Below are 19,800 nucleotides of genomic sequence, written 5' to 3' on the forward strand. Positions count from 1 at the left end.
CATGTTGTTTTTGTTACCTACAATCAATCACTAAAAATGACAAAGCACACACACACACACACACACACACACACACATATATATATGTCTTCTATAGTTGTGATGGTAACTATACAATATCGTTTTGTGTAATGCACTTTGACAAGTGAGAAACAATCTAATTATTTTCCCAAAAGAATAATGAATCTAATATATTTTTCAGGAGGATCAATGAATTCAAATAGAAGTTTCAAAAATTTGTTAAAGGGTGAGATTTTCTCTAAAATTTTAAATTTATAGTCAAAATAATCATATCATTGCAATGACTCCATTAATAGCAAAATCATCTGAACTTGAGCACGATAATTCAATTACTTAATCAAATGGTTCAAAATGTAGAACAAATTGAACCACACCCCTCTCTTTTCTGCTCACATATAATGGCATGTCACAAGCATGGTGTTGCCACATGTTTAGTCTGCAAGGGTTAACTAACTTGCCATAGTGTGAAAGCCCTTAAATTAAAAAAAGCTAAACATTTAAACATTAAGGTGCCTTTTGATATAATTATTATAATTTTATCAAGAAACTCTAAAGTTAAGTGTGCTTATGTGAGAGAAATCTTAGGATGAGTGATCTTATGGGAAGTCACACCAATGGGACAAAACTATGAGGCCATTAGACCAAAGCAGATAATACCTCAATAGTTAAGAGTTTGAGTTATTAAAAAATGATATCAGAATAATACACCAACCATAACATGGGAGTTAAGTGTAAAACATGATAAAGTGCTAGCCATGGGGTCACCTCATAAACTAAATAGAGGATAAAAAGCTACATGGCGGGAGCAACCACTTGAACTTTTAGGGGCTATCTTTAGGAACCCATATACGTACTAGATGAATCTGGGATAATGATACTGTCAAGGACGTTAGTTACTTAAGTGAATGGTTGTGAAAACCCTTAAGTAAAAAAGAAACTAAACTCTTAAATATTGAGACGCATTTTGGTGTAATTGTTAGAATTTTATTAAGAAACTGAAAGTTAAGTGTGCTCTTGCGGGAACAATCCTAGGATGGGTGATCTTCTAGGAAGATACACCAATGAGACAAAATTGTGAGGCCATTAAGTAAAAGCAGACAATGTCTTGATAATTAAAAGTTTGGACTATTACACCTAACACCCTCAATTTATAGTAGTTTATTTATTTTAAGAAAAATGTTTTATAAATTTCATGATCTTATTTACATGAATCATATTTATAAGCTATTAATAATATTAGATTGTTCTCACGTAGACAAATATTTTGATATAAAAAAAATTCTGATTTACCATTTTTTTCTAGCAACCTTATATTTGATCCTTAAATGTCCCTAAAATTATTATAACTTCTACAATATTCTAATTCATGATCCCTTTGAAATATTCAATTGTTCTTGGCGAGATGAATATTTTGATATCTTGCTCATGGCCTATTGTCATGGCTAACCCTAATTTTGATCCTTACACTTTCTTGAAATTGTTCTTATCAAATATATCATCAAAAATTTAATCCATTATTTTCCATGGGTTTATGACATTAAGAGATTTGAAATAGTATATCATGTTCACTAATCATTGACTTCATCAGCATTGGATACCATTGGACCACTACTACTTGTCATTAATCAGTCTCTTGACTTGACTATAACTAAATTAGTTCAATCATGATGACATGAAGGTAGCATTATCTAATATATTCTAGATTAAGAGATGGTGTAATGTAGTGAATATGTTAATAAGAATATGAAATATTTTGACATATTATCAAAAAGAGATTAAAATTCGATCTCAAAATTTATAAATAAATTTTTATCTTGCTACTGCTTGAAACCTTCATTATTCTAGTGTTTCTAAATCCTTTAGTTGTCTACCAACTTTAATCATCCCGTCCATCTCTCCTTATAGGAAGATTGTTTCTAATTTCCTTCATTCATCTAACTTGGTATTTTATATGTATCATGATTCTCCACATTAGTGTTCACATATTATAGACCTTAGTTTTTTTGAAATCCTCACCTTTAATTTCTTGGAATTTCTTTCCTGAAGTTCCAAAAATTTTTTCCCAGTGTTTTAAAATTTTTTTTCATGGTGTTCCCAGATTCTTCCATCATGATGTTCCTATATTCTTTTTCTATCATATCGTGAACTCTAGTTATTTAATTCCCTCCCAAGAGGACAATTTCTAATTCTCTCATATCATCTATTAATTTTTATAATAGTCACACCCCTCCTTTCATGATAAATAATATTTCTAGCCACCTCTATCATCTACTGATTTTAAGTTGTTTAGTCCCCCTATTCTTTCAAGAGAGGCACTATCCTATCTACCTTTAGCTTCAAGTCAAATATTATGAATTTTTCAATCTTCTATGACATATAATTGGACTCCCTTTATCATTATCCTTCAAATCATTTAGCCACTATTTTTAATGAAGGGTAAATTCAATCAGCTTCAGGTCTCCATATTTGTAATAAATCTTGAGCTCAGTTCTTGAGCTTTGCGAAGAGGAAGAAGAGACAGAGGAAAGAGAAGAAAACTTATTTTATTGATCTCTGTGCTTGTACAGTATTAGGGAATATATATAGAAACCGAAAATACATATGAAGCTATATACATGGCTACATAGTAAATATAACAAATAACTATTTATGCTATACCAATAATATTCTTCTTATGTTGTCTCATAATAGCCTTCAAGTGTGCCATATCAACCTCAAAATGGAGAAAAAATATTAGGTGCGGAGTGTTCACCGTCCGCACAAGCACTATGTATCTAGCGCAGTACCCAGCGGTACCGAGTGCGGGTACCGCTAGGTACCCAATGCTTGTGCGGACGGTTCTCCCCGTCTGCACTCCGCACCTAATAATCTCTTCAAAATGGATGACTAATACGACCATCCTTATTGGCCATGATGACCTTCTTATATTGTCTCACTTATTTCCTTTAAGTTATGTTATATCCATCATTAACTTGCAAGAAGATTGTCCCTGGCATCTTTTCCTTGACCTTTCAATATTGCTCCATTCTTATGCCATATATCATATTATCTAGCTCTCATGGGAGAAGTGTCATAGCATCCCATCTCATTACTATACAACCACCATGAATACTACTAACTTCTTAGCTTCACTTACATTATATTGAAGCTTTTTTAGAGTTTACAAAAAAGGTTGATTCATTGTAACTCATACCTATTATTAGTGGAACTTTATTTAATTAAGCAATATTTCATGATCATTCTCTTTCTAAAATTTTATATTAAAAAATTATTATTTTCTACTCGCTTTACTTCTTTGATTATATGCGGCTATATTAAATTGTTAAAATGATCAAATAATCTCTCTATCGACAAAATGCCAACACACAAAATAACAAACATAATTATCAATACAAGTGTAAAGAATCCACACCTTTATATTGTTTTAAAAAGCATAAAAATGCATTGATTTTATAGATATAAGCTGCTTGATTTTAGAGAACAACGGCGGATTCAAGGGGAGACAGCGGGGGCATGTGCCCTTATTCAAAAAATTTTTTTTTTGTACATATGCGATTGGGATTTATGGCTTGCATGAAGCAACTGTATCATTAATGTCACCTATTAATAAAGCACGTTATATTGAAGCCAACCAACAGCATGATCATGAACCAAATAATATTCACGTCATCACATATTAATCTATAAAAAAATATAAAAAATGTAGCAAATCGTAGTACATGGTAACTACGAGATTTTTTCACTTTGTCTATGTTAATTTTGATGATACATTTTATTCAAAAAATAAATGTTATAGAAGTTAAAAGTAAATACAAAATCTCAAAAAAAAATCCAATAATAATTTTACTTTTTTTTTTTATTTGTAGGACTATGAGGTAGTATAGCATTCTAAGCCTGCCCTTTTATAAAAGGCGCAATATTTTGAACTGCATATTATGCCTCCGGCCGTTTCTCCAAGTTTTCTTCCCATTTGTCCAAGCCAATGGCAAAGCAGCACAGCACTCCGAAAGATGGCGAAGAAGCAGGCTTGGAGCTCGAATTTCTCGCCACGTATATTTTTCCTTCTCCTCAAAGCAGCTCTCCATTTCATTTTCCAACCCTAACTCTGCCTTCTCTTCCCGCAAGAAGAATCAAGGTTCTGCTTCCGGGATTCATATATGTTCGGATTATTACTGTAAGTTAGGTTTTCTTTCTTGAGATTCCTCGTCTTCTCAACTTTGCTCATCATATTTCAGACCAAATGCTGTCAGTTGTGTATTTTTTTTTTCAAATTTGAGTAAAGATTGCATTTTGATAAAAAATGATAGCTTTGAATTATGTAATCGATAGAAGTTCTGCATTGCTCGATGGCTGTTCTTCTTTATAGTATCCTAAACCCTAAACTTAGATGTAAATATCTTCATTATTAGTGCTTTCCCACGTAATTTGGGGTTTCTATGAATCCTCTTGCATTTATTCTAATTAGTGCTCCTTTTTCCTCCCCGGACAGCGGCTATGTGGGCCGTGAGTGTCTCGAGGTTGACGACCATGGTTCTTCTGCGTATGGTGTTATTCTATTTTAGATAAATGTGTTTGCTAAGGGCGGTTTGGGAACAGTTTCTATTTTGTTTTGTTTTGTTTTATATGAAATAAAAATATTTTTGGTATCTTAAATTATTTTTTATTTTAATTGGATATTGCATTAATCAATTTATGCGACCATGACGGTGACGATGGTGGAGCGGCGGTGGTGTGGTGAAAGTAGCGGCAGGGGGAAGAGGGCGGTGGTGATGATAGATGAGATTGTGGTAATGGGGCAAGGCGGCAAAAACACCTACGGAAACACGGTGAAGTGGCAGTAGTTTACGAGATGATGATGGTCGGCATGAGGTTTGTTGGCGGAGGGTGCGAGGCTAACTGACGTGGTGTGCAAGGTTGAATGAGTTAGAGTTCATGTTTTGAACATGAGGAAAAGTGTAAAAATTGTTTTACACATTTTTTTAAAATAACTTGATTTAATTTTCAAAAATATCAAATAAAATTTGTTACAAAATGCTAAATGACAGGTCATTGAAAAATTCATCGGATTAAATGAGAATCTTAAGCCAACATTCAAATTGAAAACTTTCAAAATTAAATTCAAAGTCACATGAAGTCCAATTTCAACAAACTTGTAGTTACATTGAATGCTTCAATGGGATGAACTCATTGAACACCTAAAGTAAATACCTTCTATTCCAAATGAGTCAGAATCAAGCATTTGACGTATGATCGAAAATTATAATAACCCAAAATTTTAAAAAATGAATTATTTGAAAACATGAAAATCTGGGATATAGCGTAGCGACGATGTCATAGGGAGCGCAGTGACACCATATTCTCTGTTCTATAGTAACTATGAATTATGCATATAATGCAACGACGCTATAATTTGTGTTGACACGACGTTGGACACTGAATGATATTTTTAATAGAATTATCCCTTGCCATATAAGCCATATCCCCCTCATTTCATTGCTTTGTTGGGGAAGGAAAAAAGGAGAAGAACAGGAGAGGGGAGAGAGGAGATGAGAGAGAGAGAGAGGGTATGATGAGCAGTAGATTTCGGCACGTCTATCATCGGAGGAATCGTAGAACGATGATTACAATTCAAAGTCTTTATATATGATGCATTTATGTATTTTATTTTTATTTATGTTCTGGTTTACCATTGTACCCCGAGAGGGATTACTTTATGTTGTAGCCTCGAGGGCATTTGAGTCTTTGTGTTTTCTTTTATTTTGAAGCCTATATATGAGGGCCCTCACTATTGCTTGAAATAATGATTGATTAATTAAAATTTTCAACCTTCTAGTTCCCTTGAGTGTTGTGAGCTCTTCAGAGAAGAGAGAACCCTAGGAGAGGGCCAACCAATACCCGTTAGTCTCTTGTAGAGGTCGGGCTCGCGGTTCGTATCTGTTATATTTCTTATTTCCCCTACCTCCTCCCTATACCGTTGGCAACCCACATCCCCCCTTCCAAATTCCGGCCAAAACTCCCTCCCTCCATCCATCCAAACCCTTCGGCTAAGCCCTTCCCCACCCCCAACCGCCGGCCCACCTTCCCCAAATTCCCCACCGTCCTCTCCTCCACCCAAATCACCCAAACCAACCCCCCTAGCTGCCTGCCTCTCCCTAGTTAACCCTAGCCGCTGGCCATGCTAACCCCACTCCCCATGATTATATTTTCCAAACTCCACATTAATATTTTTTTCCTAATTTAGAGCTTTCTAATTTGGTAGATCCTTTAATTCAAATTATTCAAATTCAAATGAATTTGAATTTCAAATATTTTCCAAATTAACACAAACCTATTTTAGGAAATCTCCCCAATTACTCCAAATCTGAAATTAAAATTCAGATTTAATTCCCCAATCAACATTTAATTCTTGGGGCCACATATAATCTATGTGGACACTTCCCCCTCTCCTCCTTTGGTCGCCCCCCCTCTCTCCCTCTTTCCTAATTATTTCCTTCCCCATTAAGAACTCCAATTAAAGAGATAATTAGCCGTCTCTCTCCCCGTTTCCCTTTGTGTTTTCTATAATTAATCTCTCTAATCAATCACCCACTTTTAATTTCAGAAATTTAAAATTAACCTAGCCCCTTTCTTGCTTTGGCCGACCACACCAAGGATCCTCCTTCTCCCTTACGCCTCCCCTCTCATTCTTCTTACATCTTCAAGGAAGAAGACAACCAATCCCCTTGGCCTCTCTATCCATGAATGGCCGATCCCTAGCACGATCATGGATTCATATATGATCTTCAAGGACGAGTAGATATTCTTCGGTCTCCCTTCTTCAACATCAACTTGGAGATCGACCACACCGTCGACGACTACGTTGACCGGATTCTTTTCACTTTGATGATTGCCATCGACGAGCACCAAAGCTCCCGACAGTGGCGAGTTATTTAACATCCACCGATTCCTTCCCCTCCGGCAAGGTTTTCATTGGGCTATACTATAGGCGTCTTGTGTCTTTTTGTGGCATCTTTAAGTTTGCTGAAATTATTCTCCCGTTAAGACAACCTCAAGAGTGAAATTGTGAAAGTGAGGGAAACTCAAGGAGAACTTTCTATTTGTTAACATGTGGATTTCGTTTATTTATGCATCTAGCTTTACTATCATTTTGGTGTTATTATAAATCGCCCTTCTAATCTAGTTTGTAATTGCATGCCAAAGCACATCGACAAATAAGAAATCCTATAATATAATCTTATGAAGTATTAATTTTAAAATTAGCAAGCTTAACATATTTCTTAAAATTCATGCAATTCCTATTATGTTTCATATCAGGGTATTTCGGGGCTTTTTCATTCATCATTTATGTAACGAAAATTATTATGATTGTAGTATGTGACTTATACTCTATACTTGTTTTTTTTAATGATTTTGAGTTTAATATATTTTTCCTTCTTGAATTTGGTAAAAATGCAATATCTTCTATTCTAGTTAGTTTTCACCATGTAATTTTTTATATTTGTTAGATATTATTATTCTGAATGTTTTGACTGATTTATATTAAACTTTCACCTGATAGTTTGGTATATATGATATTTTATTTAAAATTGGAGAGTAAGGCTGAGTGTAAAACGATCAAGAGTTAATGTACTAAATAGTCTAAATTTGAATATAAGATACACGATATGCATATGATTATTGTTCATTTGGCATAGTATACATTTTAGCATAATATATGCATATTGAGGAGTGCAATGTATAGATCTATATGTTATGATAATTGCATATGATATATACATGATAATTGTTATTATAATATACATGATATGAATGATGTGATACTTGCAAGAACATGCAAAATGAATGAATTGATGTGCTTGATGAGACAGATGTGTTTGATACTGATATGATTGAGAAGATTGATAACTGATATGTGAATGGTGAGAGACTGATGATCGATAACAGTTAAGACGGATGATTGATATGATTGATGAATGATAAAATTAATGACACATGGTATATGATATACGACGATTGATTGACTAATGATATTGATTGATTGATTGATGAGACTATTCTTGTTGGTTGGCCCATAATCATGATATATGATATACGATGAAATTAATTGACTATTGATAATGATTAATTGATTGAATGATATAAGAAATATGATTGATATGAAGTCAAATTGATATGATATTGATGTGAATACATGATACTTGTCTCATATGATAAGATTGGTCCACTTAGTAAAGGAATGACAATAATATCTATGACTTATGGCTGTTTATGAAACTTTGGGAAGATAAAAAATATGCAATTCTTTCAATTTAGATTTTGAGGCGTTACAGAAACTTTGGGACATTACTTGGTCGATCAAATGATCTTCAAATCTTGTATGTATATATTCAAACCGAGCATCTTGACGCTCAAAAATTTCAAAAAATAATTTATAATCAAGGGAATCACTCCGAGTTGTATGATGGAGTGTTTTGATTTTGATTATATTTATATATAATGTCATTCATTAGATCGTCATCCCCGACCACTACTATTGAACCACCACTATCATTGGACAATTGTCACCTGACCATTACCATTAGATTGCTCCCACCCAACTATTATTATTGGATAGTCGTTGCCTAAGCTCTGCCATTATACCATATTTGCCCAACTATTGTCATCATCCCATAGCTTCTTAACCATTGTCATCAAGTTGCCTTTACCTAATCACCTCCATAAGGTCACCATAGCAATGCCACCACCATCAGGCTGGCTCCACTCGATTATTGTTGTTGTACCATTTTTGCTAGACTACCACTGCCTAAACCTCATATTCTAATCACCGACTTCATACCAATATCATCAGACCTCCTATGTTTGACCATTGTAGTCATACCAACCTTCAAATTGGCACCACCTAGCCTCCGCCTTATGACTCTTTGTTGGATCGCCACTTCCCGACAATTATTGTCGGACCACCAACACAAACTGTTGTCGTCTGATCATCATTGTTGGTTTGTCGCCATCTAATAATTGTTGCTGGATCGCTGTCGCTCAACCATCATCCTCAAGCTGTCATCGTCATTGTCAGGCTGTTGTCGCTCGATCACCATTGTTGGACTATTGTCGTCTGACCATCGTCATCGGGTCGCTGCTACTCAGCCATTATTCTTAGGCTATTACCGTCAATCACCTCCGTCAGGTTACCTCTGTAATAACCCAAACTCTTAACTATCAATATATTGTTCGCTTTGGCCTAAGGGCATCACAGTTTTGTCCTGTTGGTGTAATTTTCCAAGAGATTACCCATCTTAAGATTTCATTAAGATGAGCACGCTTAACTATGAAGTTTCTTAAATGAAATTCTAGCCATAACATCAAAAGGCACCTCGATGTTTAAGAGTTTAACTTCTTTTACTTAATGGATTTCATAATTTCCTCTACTTAAGTAACTGACATCCTCGTCAATATCCTTATCCCAGAATCATCCACCAGGAAGATAGGATTCTAGTGGTGGCCCCTACAAGTTCAAGTGATAACTCCCGCCATGTAGCACTTTGTATCATACAAGGTTCAAGAGGTGACTCCTATGGCGTATCACTTTGTCTTGTATGATATTGTTCCCATCATCTAGCTGGTTTATTGCTATGATGCCATTTGTAACAACCAAAACTCTTAACTATCAAGATATTATCCGTTTTTGCCTAAGTACATCAGGGTTTTGTCCTGTTGGTGTAACTTCTCAGGAGATCACTCATCTCATGATTTCTCTGGGATGAGTACACTTAATTGCGGAGTTTCGTAAATGAAATTCTGACAATTACACCAAAAGGCACCTCGATTTTTAAGAATTTAATTTCTTTTACTTAGAGGGTTTCACAACCACCATCCTTGGTCCGCCTTCGCCGAACCACTATCGTTAGACTAACATCTTTCCACCATAGTCATTGGATCCTCATTTTCCATCCACTGCCTTCCAACCACCATTGTCAGGCTACCATTGCTTAGCCATCATTGTTAGACTATCATCTCCTAACCATCGCCTTTCGACCATCGTCGTCAGACTGTTTGTGCCCAACCATTACTTTAGGGCCATCCCTGTCGGACTCATGTTAACCCTCCATCATTCGACTGCCATATTCAAACTTCCATGACCCAACCATCACTATCAGGCCACCATCATTAGACCACCATCACCTTAGCCTGGTCGGTGTTGTCGAACTATTGCGTTTAGTCATTGCCTTCAGACCATCACAAAGATAGCAACCACTTGAATATCTCCATTAGAACATCATCATTGGATCATTGTCACCCGAATATAATCTTTTTACCATCGTCGCCCATCACCTTATTATATTTTATCGACCCCCGTTGTCTGATTATAGTCCCACAACCACCGTCACTTAGCTATAATCCTCTAACTATCGTTGCCCAACTATGGTTCTCCGACCACCATCAGTTAACTACGATCTTCCAACCACTGTCGCCTGATTATGAGTCTTTGACTTCCTAATCACTTTCACCTAAGTACCATCCTCTGACCATTGTCATCTGATTATAATATCTTGATGACCATAGTCTCTCGACCATCATTGCCTGACTATGGTTACATGGCCATCGACGCTCAAATAAAGTTGCTCGACCACCATCACCTGACAATGGTCGCCCATCAACCTTCACTTGATCACCTTTGCCCGATTACGGTTGTGGATCGACATCACTTGAGTATGGTTTTCCAACCACAATCGCCCAACAATAGTCTCTTGACCTCCATCATTTGACTATGGTCTCTTGACTATCATTGTCCACTTACCATCATCTATCATTACCAAAAACGTTAACACGCTTCATTGTATATAGGACTAACGCATGTCATCGACATGAACGATGATGCCCACCGACTTAGTTGAATGTCATTGCCATCAACATCAAAGCATACTTTCTTTTATAAGGTTGATGCACACTATCGACACTAGCACTGAGGTCCACCGACTTCATCACATGTCATCATCAATAACGTTGATGTATGTCAAGCCCTATAAAACTAATTTTATATTGGACTTCTATGTCTATGATCTCCAATTCTCAAAAGAGAATGATCGAATATACTGCAGACGAACTCTTGCAAAAAACTCCAATGTCATTAAACACTACAAACTTCAGTCATGAAATTCATTCGCTGCATCTTATATTTTTATGTTGTATCAATACCTCTCCTAATTATGGGGATGAACACCATTTATAACACACAATAAACATCAGTGGAATCATTTTAATTGGGTTAAACCCCATGGTCTTTTCCCTTCCATGGTTTTTCATATAAAAACTTTGTAGACACTTTTATATAATGCGTATTAGATCTTTGTATAAATGCTAGAACATAGAATTTTCTCACTCTATTGTCATGAATATTTAAGAATGCACACAAACCAAACATAATTAAAACAAAAAAACAAAAAAATGGTAAACATACCCTAAACTTTGTGTCACTATGCTCTTAAAATTTTTTGCTCTTACTCAATTCTTTTTAATTATTATTCCAATTTAGACTATTAGTGCATGTTGAGGCACATATAGCTATGAGAGTATTTGGTTTTTTTCTTAATAAAAGTATATGAATAAATTTTTTTTATGATTGACTTTTTGATTATATGAACTTTGTTTTTCAACAAACTTATAGTCAAAATCTATACAAGCCCATTAATACAAAACATGCCTTGATCTGAATCCAATGATCTTATATCAAGCACTCATAAGTATAGTTGGAAACTTCACAATATCATTTGAGGGGCCAAACTATACTTGAATATTGCGTGCTTATAGTCATTGTTTAAAATTGCACAGTGTGAGGCATGACTCAGCATAATTCTAGTGAAAATGCCTCGAGTTTTTTTGGTGAGATGTGCATCTCAACTCTCAGCCTTGCCTCACGGGCATGAGGCACACACACACACACACATACATATATATATATATATATATAACCATCATTGTCGTAGCCATACTATTTTAATTTAGGAGGCATTGAACTTCATAGGTGATGAGGCAGGGAGAGAGTTCGTTACAATGACAACTCAAATGAAGATCCCCTCGATGATGATACTGTAGATGACTTCTAAGTTATTGTCATATTATTTTAGCTTCCTTTAGAAATTAAATGTGGATGATTAGAAAACTAAGAAAGAAAGAATTTGAAATTAAACTTGATGTTATATAATATTTTTATGCAATTTATATATTTTATATTATTTTGATCTTGTGATGTTTGGATTTCAATTCTATTTCATGCAATTTATCAGTTGTTACTTTACGTGTTGTGCAATTTTTGTTTCATATATATGCCAATTTATTACTTCATAGTTAAATAGAAATTTAATTCATTATCCTTTTAACATATTATTTGATTCTTATTAAAAAAATCACTTTTAACATTTATTTTCACTTTATGCAATTTTTGAATTTTGAGGCTTACATCTCACATCATGGACGAAAAATGCCTCAATACCCAATTGCATAATTTTAAACCTTGCTTATAATTAAAATAGACATCTTGATGAGAAAAATCCAATGAGCCCAAGGTCATCTAATTCTAATGTCATTAACATACTCAAATTCTTAAAAGTATCATGTGATCAAGCGGGATAATCTAAGTCATTTGATGGAGTGGTTGAGAATTTTATAAAAAAGCCAACATGTTACTCCAAAAAGTTGCAACTAGACTTTCATTCCACACGTAAAGGGGGCTAGGTGTTGGAGAGAGTTCATATATTTAAAGATTTTAAGAGCTCTACCCAATGATAGGCATTGGGGATGTCGTCATTACTAAGAGGTTAATGCATGTCATTAGCACCAACATTGACGTCATCGGCACCAACATCGACGTCATCGATGCCAATGAGATAGTTTATTGTCATCTACACCAAATCTGATGCTTGCTGAAGCCAACATGGTCATTAATGGGCGTCACCATCAAATTTGACATCCATTATTTTCAATAAGGCCCAAACCAATCATCGATAACAATGTCGATGCCTATTGACACAAACATGGTTATTGCCCATTATCGACACCTATGTCGACACTCATTGATGCTAACAAGGTGTCACCCACCATTGTTAACAATGCTAATGCCCATTAAGGCTAACCACTTTTACCCTTTCATTAACATCAATACTGGGACTCACTAATTTTAATATGGTCATTGCCCGCCATCGCCAATAATGTTGACACTCATTAATGCCAAATAGTTTGACACTCATCATTATGCTAACTTTGATGCTTGCAAACGCTGATAAGGTCATGGCTTACTATTTCTAATAATATTAATGTTCGTTGTTGCTAATAATGCTAACACATATCATTAAGATCAATGTTGATGCCCATTGAAACCACCAAAAATCATCATCATCATCAACAATGTACATGCCCGCCATCGCTAACATGGCTAATGCATCATATTGACATCAATGCTAATACTCGACCGACACCAACATTGACACTTGACTAATACCATCATCAACGCCCTCACATCAACACTAAGATCAATGTTAACTTCTACACCAATGTTGATACCCATCGATGCTAATAATCCTGACGCATATTGTTAACATCAACTCCCACTGACATAAAGAAGGTCATCATCTTATTGCCAATAAAGTTAATGTATGTCATTACCAATAAAATCGATGTACATTATTGACACAAAAGCTAACTCCAAATGTCAACATTGATGTCAATGCATGACGTTGGCACCAACTTCGACTCCAAGATAGTCATTCATTCATGCTAAGTAGGCTAACACATGTCATTGACATTGTCGATTCCCATCAAATTCATTAAAGTCATTGCCAACAACATGAATGCCCAACCCACTATTGATGCTTATGTTGATGCTTGCCAATGCCAATAACATTATTGCTTGCCGTCATCACCAATTCTAACTCTTGCTTACACCAACAAGGTCATCATTTATCATTGCCACTTAAGTTGATCTCCTCATTTAGTAACGAGGTCGATATTTACTTTCAATGCCAACATTGACTCCCATTGTCAACAACAAGGTCGATGCTTGCCGTCAACACAAATATTGATGGCCATTGTTGCAACTATCGTCGACAACTTTTATTGACATAAACATTGATGCTTATTATTTATAATAGGGTTGATACCCATCTTCTTAGTATTTGGTATCCCTTCCTATAAGGAGAATAATTGAACATACCACTAACGATTACGTGATAATATCTCAAAAACTCCAAGGCTCCTCCTATTACCATGAAAGCCATCTTCCAAAGTTCATGTTTACTACATTGAATCAGTGTCTTCTCTAATTATAAGGAAGGACATTCTTTGTAACATTTAACTTACACTAGTTGAATAACCTCAATTGGGTCAGACTCCATAATTTTTTTTGTCAGATTTCCACAAAAAATTTTTTTTGTTGTGTATAAGTTGCTCCAAACTTATCTTTATTCACATTTGTTCAGGATCTTTGTTGAAGGCTATGGTGATAAATTATCTCTATTATTGCAAATGTTCTAACATGCAACAATTTGACAACTTTTATTAGAATGGGTCCTATACTAGGAAACAACCTTGACAATTGCCTCAAATGGATGTTCACATCAACATCTAAACACTTTTGTTGTTGGGCAATTCCTTTATCTTCCATTAATATTTCTATTTTACAGGAAGTAATTTAAGATTGATGGAATGTAGCAACTTGATTAGTGTCCCCTTAGGGTGGTGAAATGGTATTATAGGTGGTGATAGAGAAGATATTCAATGCTTAGACATATTTGGTGCTAAAACGTCTAGACTATCAAAGGACAATATTTTCTCGAAGGGAAAAAATGAGGAACTCCATATTAAAAGGTTGGGATGTTAGAAAAATAATATTTGTATTCAGAGGCGAAATTAGCCTCATTTTTTAGGGAGGGCAAACTCATTATAAAAAATTAAATATTAAAAATAAAAAATATATATAATAAGCTAAAATTCTAAACAAAATATTATTTCATTATAATGTATAAATTTAAAATAATTATTAGCTCTGCATTCTATTTTTCATTTTCTGATAATGTTAAAGAATGACTTCATTGGAAATAAAGTCAAATACTTCCTTCTCGATATATGATACTATACAGTCATTAAGTCAGACATCACCCATTTTGCTATAAAATTGATGTTTAATAATATTTATTTAAAAAAAAATACTCTCTTCAGTATTACAGTAACCACTGATAAAGTCAGCACTAGAACAATAAGTTTATAAACTAGTGGATACATAATATTCTATTTGCCATTTACATTCTATTTTATAATAGCAGCAATGCAAGACAAAGATATGAACTCGTCGCTTGTACGCATATCAATAATATAAGTAGATAGCTGATGTTCAAGAGACAATATCAATCATGAAAAAATCTATTAGATATAATTATGTAAGACGAATTAACTTTTCATTTTTATAGACATAATATATTTGGGTTTAGACATGTCACACAAAAAACAACTCAGTATTAATTTATAAGAAGTGATTATTCAGTTCTTGAAGTTGTATATAAATAATAGTATAAAATAAGTCAACCTGATAGTGATAATGTTTCTTATTTCTTCACCTATTCTTACTGACCGTCGACGAATATTAAATATAGAGTTCATATTTGGAACTTCAATATAAAAAATATTATAGAAACGTGACACTTCATTTAGTAAAGTCTCTCATACATTTTTTCTTATTATCTGCAATCATTTTTTTGACATTTGTATCAATTTTATTGTATTTATAATATCTTAATCATTTCTTTATAAAGCTTATGATAATTTATTTGTAATTATCAAAATTTCATTTATTAAATATGGTGATAAGACAAAGTTAAAAAAACTTTATAGCCTGTATTAAATATCAGCTTCAACTGACTGTTGATCATGTATCCATTCTTATTTGACAATTTGAAGCACTTCAAGTATAAAAGCATACATTTTCATCAAATTAATTAGGGTTTGAAAATGTGAACTCCAACGGGTGTCATCAGTCATTGCAAATTTGTTTCTTGGTTCAAATCTAAATCACAAATTAACTCCCAAGTACTTAAATAAAAAATTATTTTATCATGCTGAATTGCTTTCAGAGGCATCATTTCTTTTACATGTAACTCCAATAATATTCAGAATTCTTAATGTAATCTCAAATAAATGTTTTACTTGCCAATGCTTCTTTGCTACAGCCATCAAAGATAGTTGGAGTTAATGAGCAAAATAATGAATATAGAATACCCAAGAAATATCTTTTAGTATGAGTGTTTTCAAACCATTAAACTCCCATCACATATTAGATGCTCCGTCATAATCCTCACCGAGTATTCTATGTATGCTTAATGAATATTATGGAAGAAGAGTTTTAATATATACATTCAGTGCTGCTGCATTTGTTGAAAAAACATGATTAATTCTTATGAACTTTTTAATTACTTGATCTAACTTGTCTACATGTCACACCATAATAGCTGACAGTTCTTTTGTAAACACATCATGAGATTCATTAACTAGAATTGTGAAAGTATGAATCATCGATATCATTCATGATTGAAGCTAATGTTTTAACTGCCATAAAACTATAGATCTCCTTTTATATTTTTTGTGTAGTCAACTTTAATTTAGCACTTATATTTTCAAATATTATTTTTCAAACTTCTTTATTATGATGGGCAAGAAATTGAAATAATTACAATCAACATGATACGATATTCTTTTTTATTCTTCTCGTCCTCGTTCAACCATAAAGCAGGAATACTTTTCTCTTGATGCTTCATTAAAGTCTCACATTTCTGTCTTGCCTTGTTGTGTGCACTGTTATGTTCTCCAATATATCCCAATTTTTTTTCTTTTCCAATTTTCTTAAATCCCTCACCAACAAATGAGTATCCACCACTTTGATATATTGTAATTTGCTCTTGATGCTTAAATAAGTAACAATAGAAATAAAAAATGATATGTTTTTGTACATTGTATTCTAACCAATCAAAATTTTTTAAAACCATTTCGAGTTAAACCTACGTGCAATATTTTCAAACATTGTTTGGGAGAAATAATGATTTTTTAGTTGATGTGTTCCCTTCAACAAATAAACTCTACAAACTCTATCCCTCATTTACATCATAACTCCAAATTGATGGTCAAATATCATGGTTAACAAGAAAATTGTTAATATCAATAGCGATATATTCTTTTCTATTTGAAAATTGTTTCATTTGTAAAAAACCTGACGATAACAAAAAAATGTAACAATAATAATATGACAACAAGAGAATTATAATTAAAATAAATATAATTAACCTCAAAGAAAATAATTTCAAGTATTCTCTCATGTACATTCACGAACCTTTGAGAGAAAGGGTTGGTTTTTCATTATAATTCTTTTGTTATCATATAATTATTGTTATATTCTTTGTTGTTATCATCATGCTTTTTACAAATAGAATAATTTTTTAAGAAGAAAGAACGTGTCACTATTGATATTAACAGTCTACTTGCTGATCCTGACCTTCGACCATCAATTTGGAGTTACGATGTAAATGATAGGGATAGAGTTCATAGAACTTATTTATTGAAGGGACCACATTAATAAAAAAATCATTATTTTTCTCCAATAATATTTGTAAATATATACTTATGTTTAACTCGAAATTGTTTGAAGAATTTCTTAATTGGTTAGAATACAATGTACAGAAATATGTCATTTGTTGTTTATATTATTACTTATTTAAGCTTTAAGAGCAAATTATTGCATGTCAATGTGGTGAATACTCGGTTGTTGGTGAATGATTTAAGAATTGGAAGAAAAAAGAAAAAGTTTTGGGACATGTTGGAGAATATAACAGTGCACACAACAAGACAAGACAAAAAATGAGACTTAAATGAAGCATCAAGAGCAAATTATTTCTGCTTTATAGTTGAGCAAGGACGAGAAGAACAAAAAAAATCATATCATGTTGATTGCAGCTATTGATTGTATTAGATTTTTTTTATTCCCCAAGAGCTATCATTTCGTTGGCATGATAAATTATCTAGCTCAAATAATCAAGATAATTATTTAGAACTATTTCAATTTCTAGCCTACCATAATGAAGAAGTTGGAAAAGTAATATTTGAAAATACAAATGTTAAGTTAAGATTTACTTCACCAAAAGTATAAAAGATCTTTAGTTTTATGGCAGTTGAAATCTTGGCTTCAATCATGAATGATATTCGTGATTCCTACTTCACCATTTTAGTTGATGAGTCTCATAATGTGTCCATAAAAGAACAATTAGCTGTTGCGGTATGACAAGTAGATAAGTTGGGTCAAGTAATTAAAAGGTTTATAGTTATTAATCACGTTTCTTCAACAATTGCAGTAGCACTAAATGTATCTATTAAAACTCTTTTTGCACTATATTCATTAAGCATACATATAATAAGTAGTCAGGGTTATGATGGAATATATATATTGGAGGGGAGTTTAATAATTTGAAATCACTCTTGCTAAAAGATAATCCATAGAAATTCAATATTCATTATTTTGCTCATTAACTCCAACTATCCTTTGTGGCTGTAGCAAAGAACCATTGGCAAATGAAACATTTATTTGAGATAACTTAAAAAATTATGAATATTGTTGGAGCTTCATGCAAGAGAAATAATGCTCTGAAAGCAATTCAGCGTAATAAAATAGTTTTGGGATTTTTACATGCATAACACGTAAAAGTTTATTATTTACTCATTTAACACCCAAACTTGCCTATTTACACACATACCACCTAAAACTTATTTGACTTTCTAAAATACCATTATGTCTTCATCTCCGTTAAAACCCACCTGATATCACACACACTAGCTCCTTTGCGCATGAAACTCATCTTCCTGTTCGTGAAAACTGTCCGCCTGCTCCCTCTCTTTGGCTCTTGGAAATGGGGTTCTGCTCGCTACTCCTTTTCTCGCTCAGATCGAACGTTTTCTTGCTTCTAGTCATTGCATCATGCCTTGAACCAAGGAAATCACGGATCAACTACCTCTGTTTGGCCGACCTTGTTTTCCCTTACAAAATTTGACCTGTTTTCTGTTGTCAAGGAGTGTTCTTTCTTGATCTCTTACTAAGAACTAGAGCATCGTTTGGTTTGGGAAGAATGCTGATCAGATTTATATTAAAGATAGCAAAGTAGGTATGTGAGTGATTTAGAATCTGAGTATGTGTCAGGCTTTACTAAGTCAGTTGTCTTGTTTGGCCAGCGAACATATTTATACGAAGAGGTTTGTAGAGAGGGGTAATGGCGGATCAAGGCTTGGAGGGAGTCAGTCGGTTGATCTATCTAAGCATCTGTTTAGTATTGTTCCCAAAGAGAGGGAGCAGGGAGTAGGGGTGTAAGTGAGCCGAGCCGGCTCGAGCTCGACTCGTTTATGGGATCGAGCGAACATATTTATACGAAGAGGTTTGTAGAGAGGGGTAATGGCGGATCAAGGCTTGGAGGGAGTCAGTCGGTTGATCTATCTAAGCATCTGTCTAGTATTGTTCCCAAAGAGAGGGAGCAAGGAGTAGGGGTGTAAGTGATCCGAGCCGGCTCGAGCTCGACTCGTTTATGGGCTCGCGAGCCAAGCTTATCCCTCGTTTATGGCCATGAGTCGAGCTCGAGCTCGTTTAGTAAATGAGCTCGAGTTCGAGCTTAATGAGGCTCGGCTCGTGAGCTCACGAGCCGGCTCGAATTACTCTTTAATTTTTTAATTATTACTATTTTTAATATGTTTAAAAGTTTAAAAATA

The 19,800-nt window shown here is 34.0% G+C and overlaps 1 protein-coding gene across 3 annotated transcripts in view; it reads left to right on the plus strand.

Moving 5' to 3' along the window:
• Positions 1–3,946: 3,946 nt before the first annotated feature.
• LOC110104951 overlaps positions 3,947–19,800 on the plus strand; it is a 23,707-nt gene continuing 7,853 nt past the window's right edge. For all 3 annotated transcript variants that reach the window (XM_020834263.2, XM_020834265.2, XM_020834266.2), the window contains exon 1: positions 3,947–4,195. The gene's annotated coding sequence lies outside the window, so the exon portion shown is untranslated. The remainder of the gene's footprint in view (positions 4,196–19,800) is intronic.

Source organism: Dendrobium catenatum, unplaced genomic scaffold (assembly GCF_001605985.2).
Source record: "Dendrobium catenatum unplaced genomic scaffold, ASM160598v2 fragScaff_scaffold_113, whole genome shotgun sequence".
NCBI lineage: Eukaryota > Viridiplantae > Streptophyta > Magnoliopsida > Asparagales > Orchidaceae > Dendrobium > Dendrobium catenatum.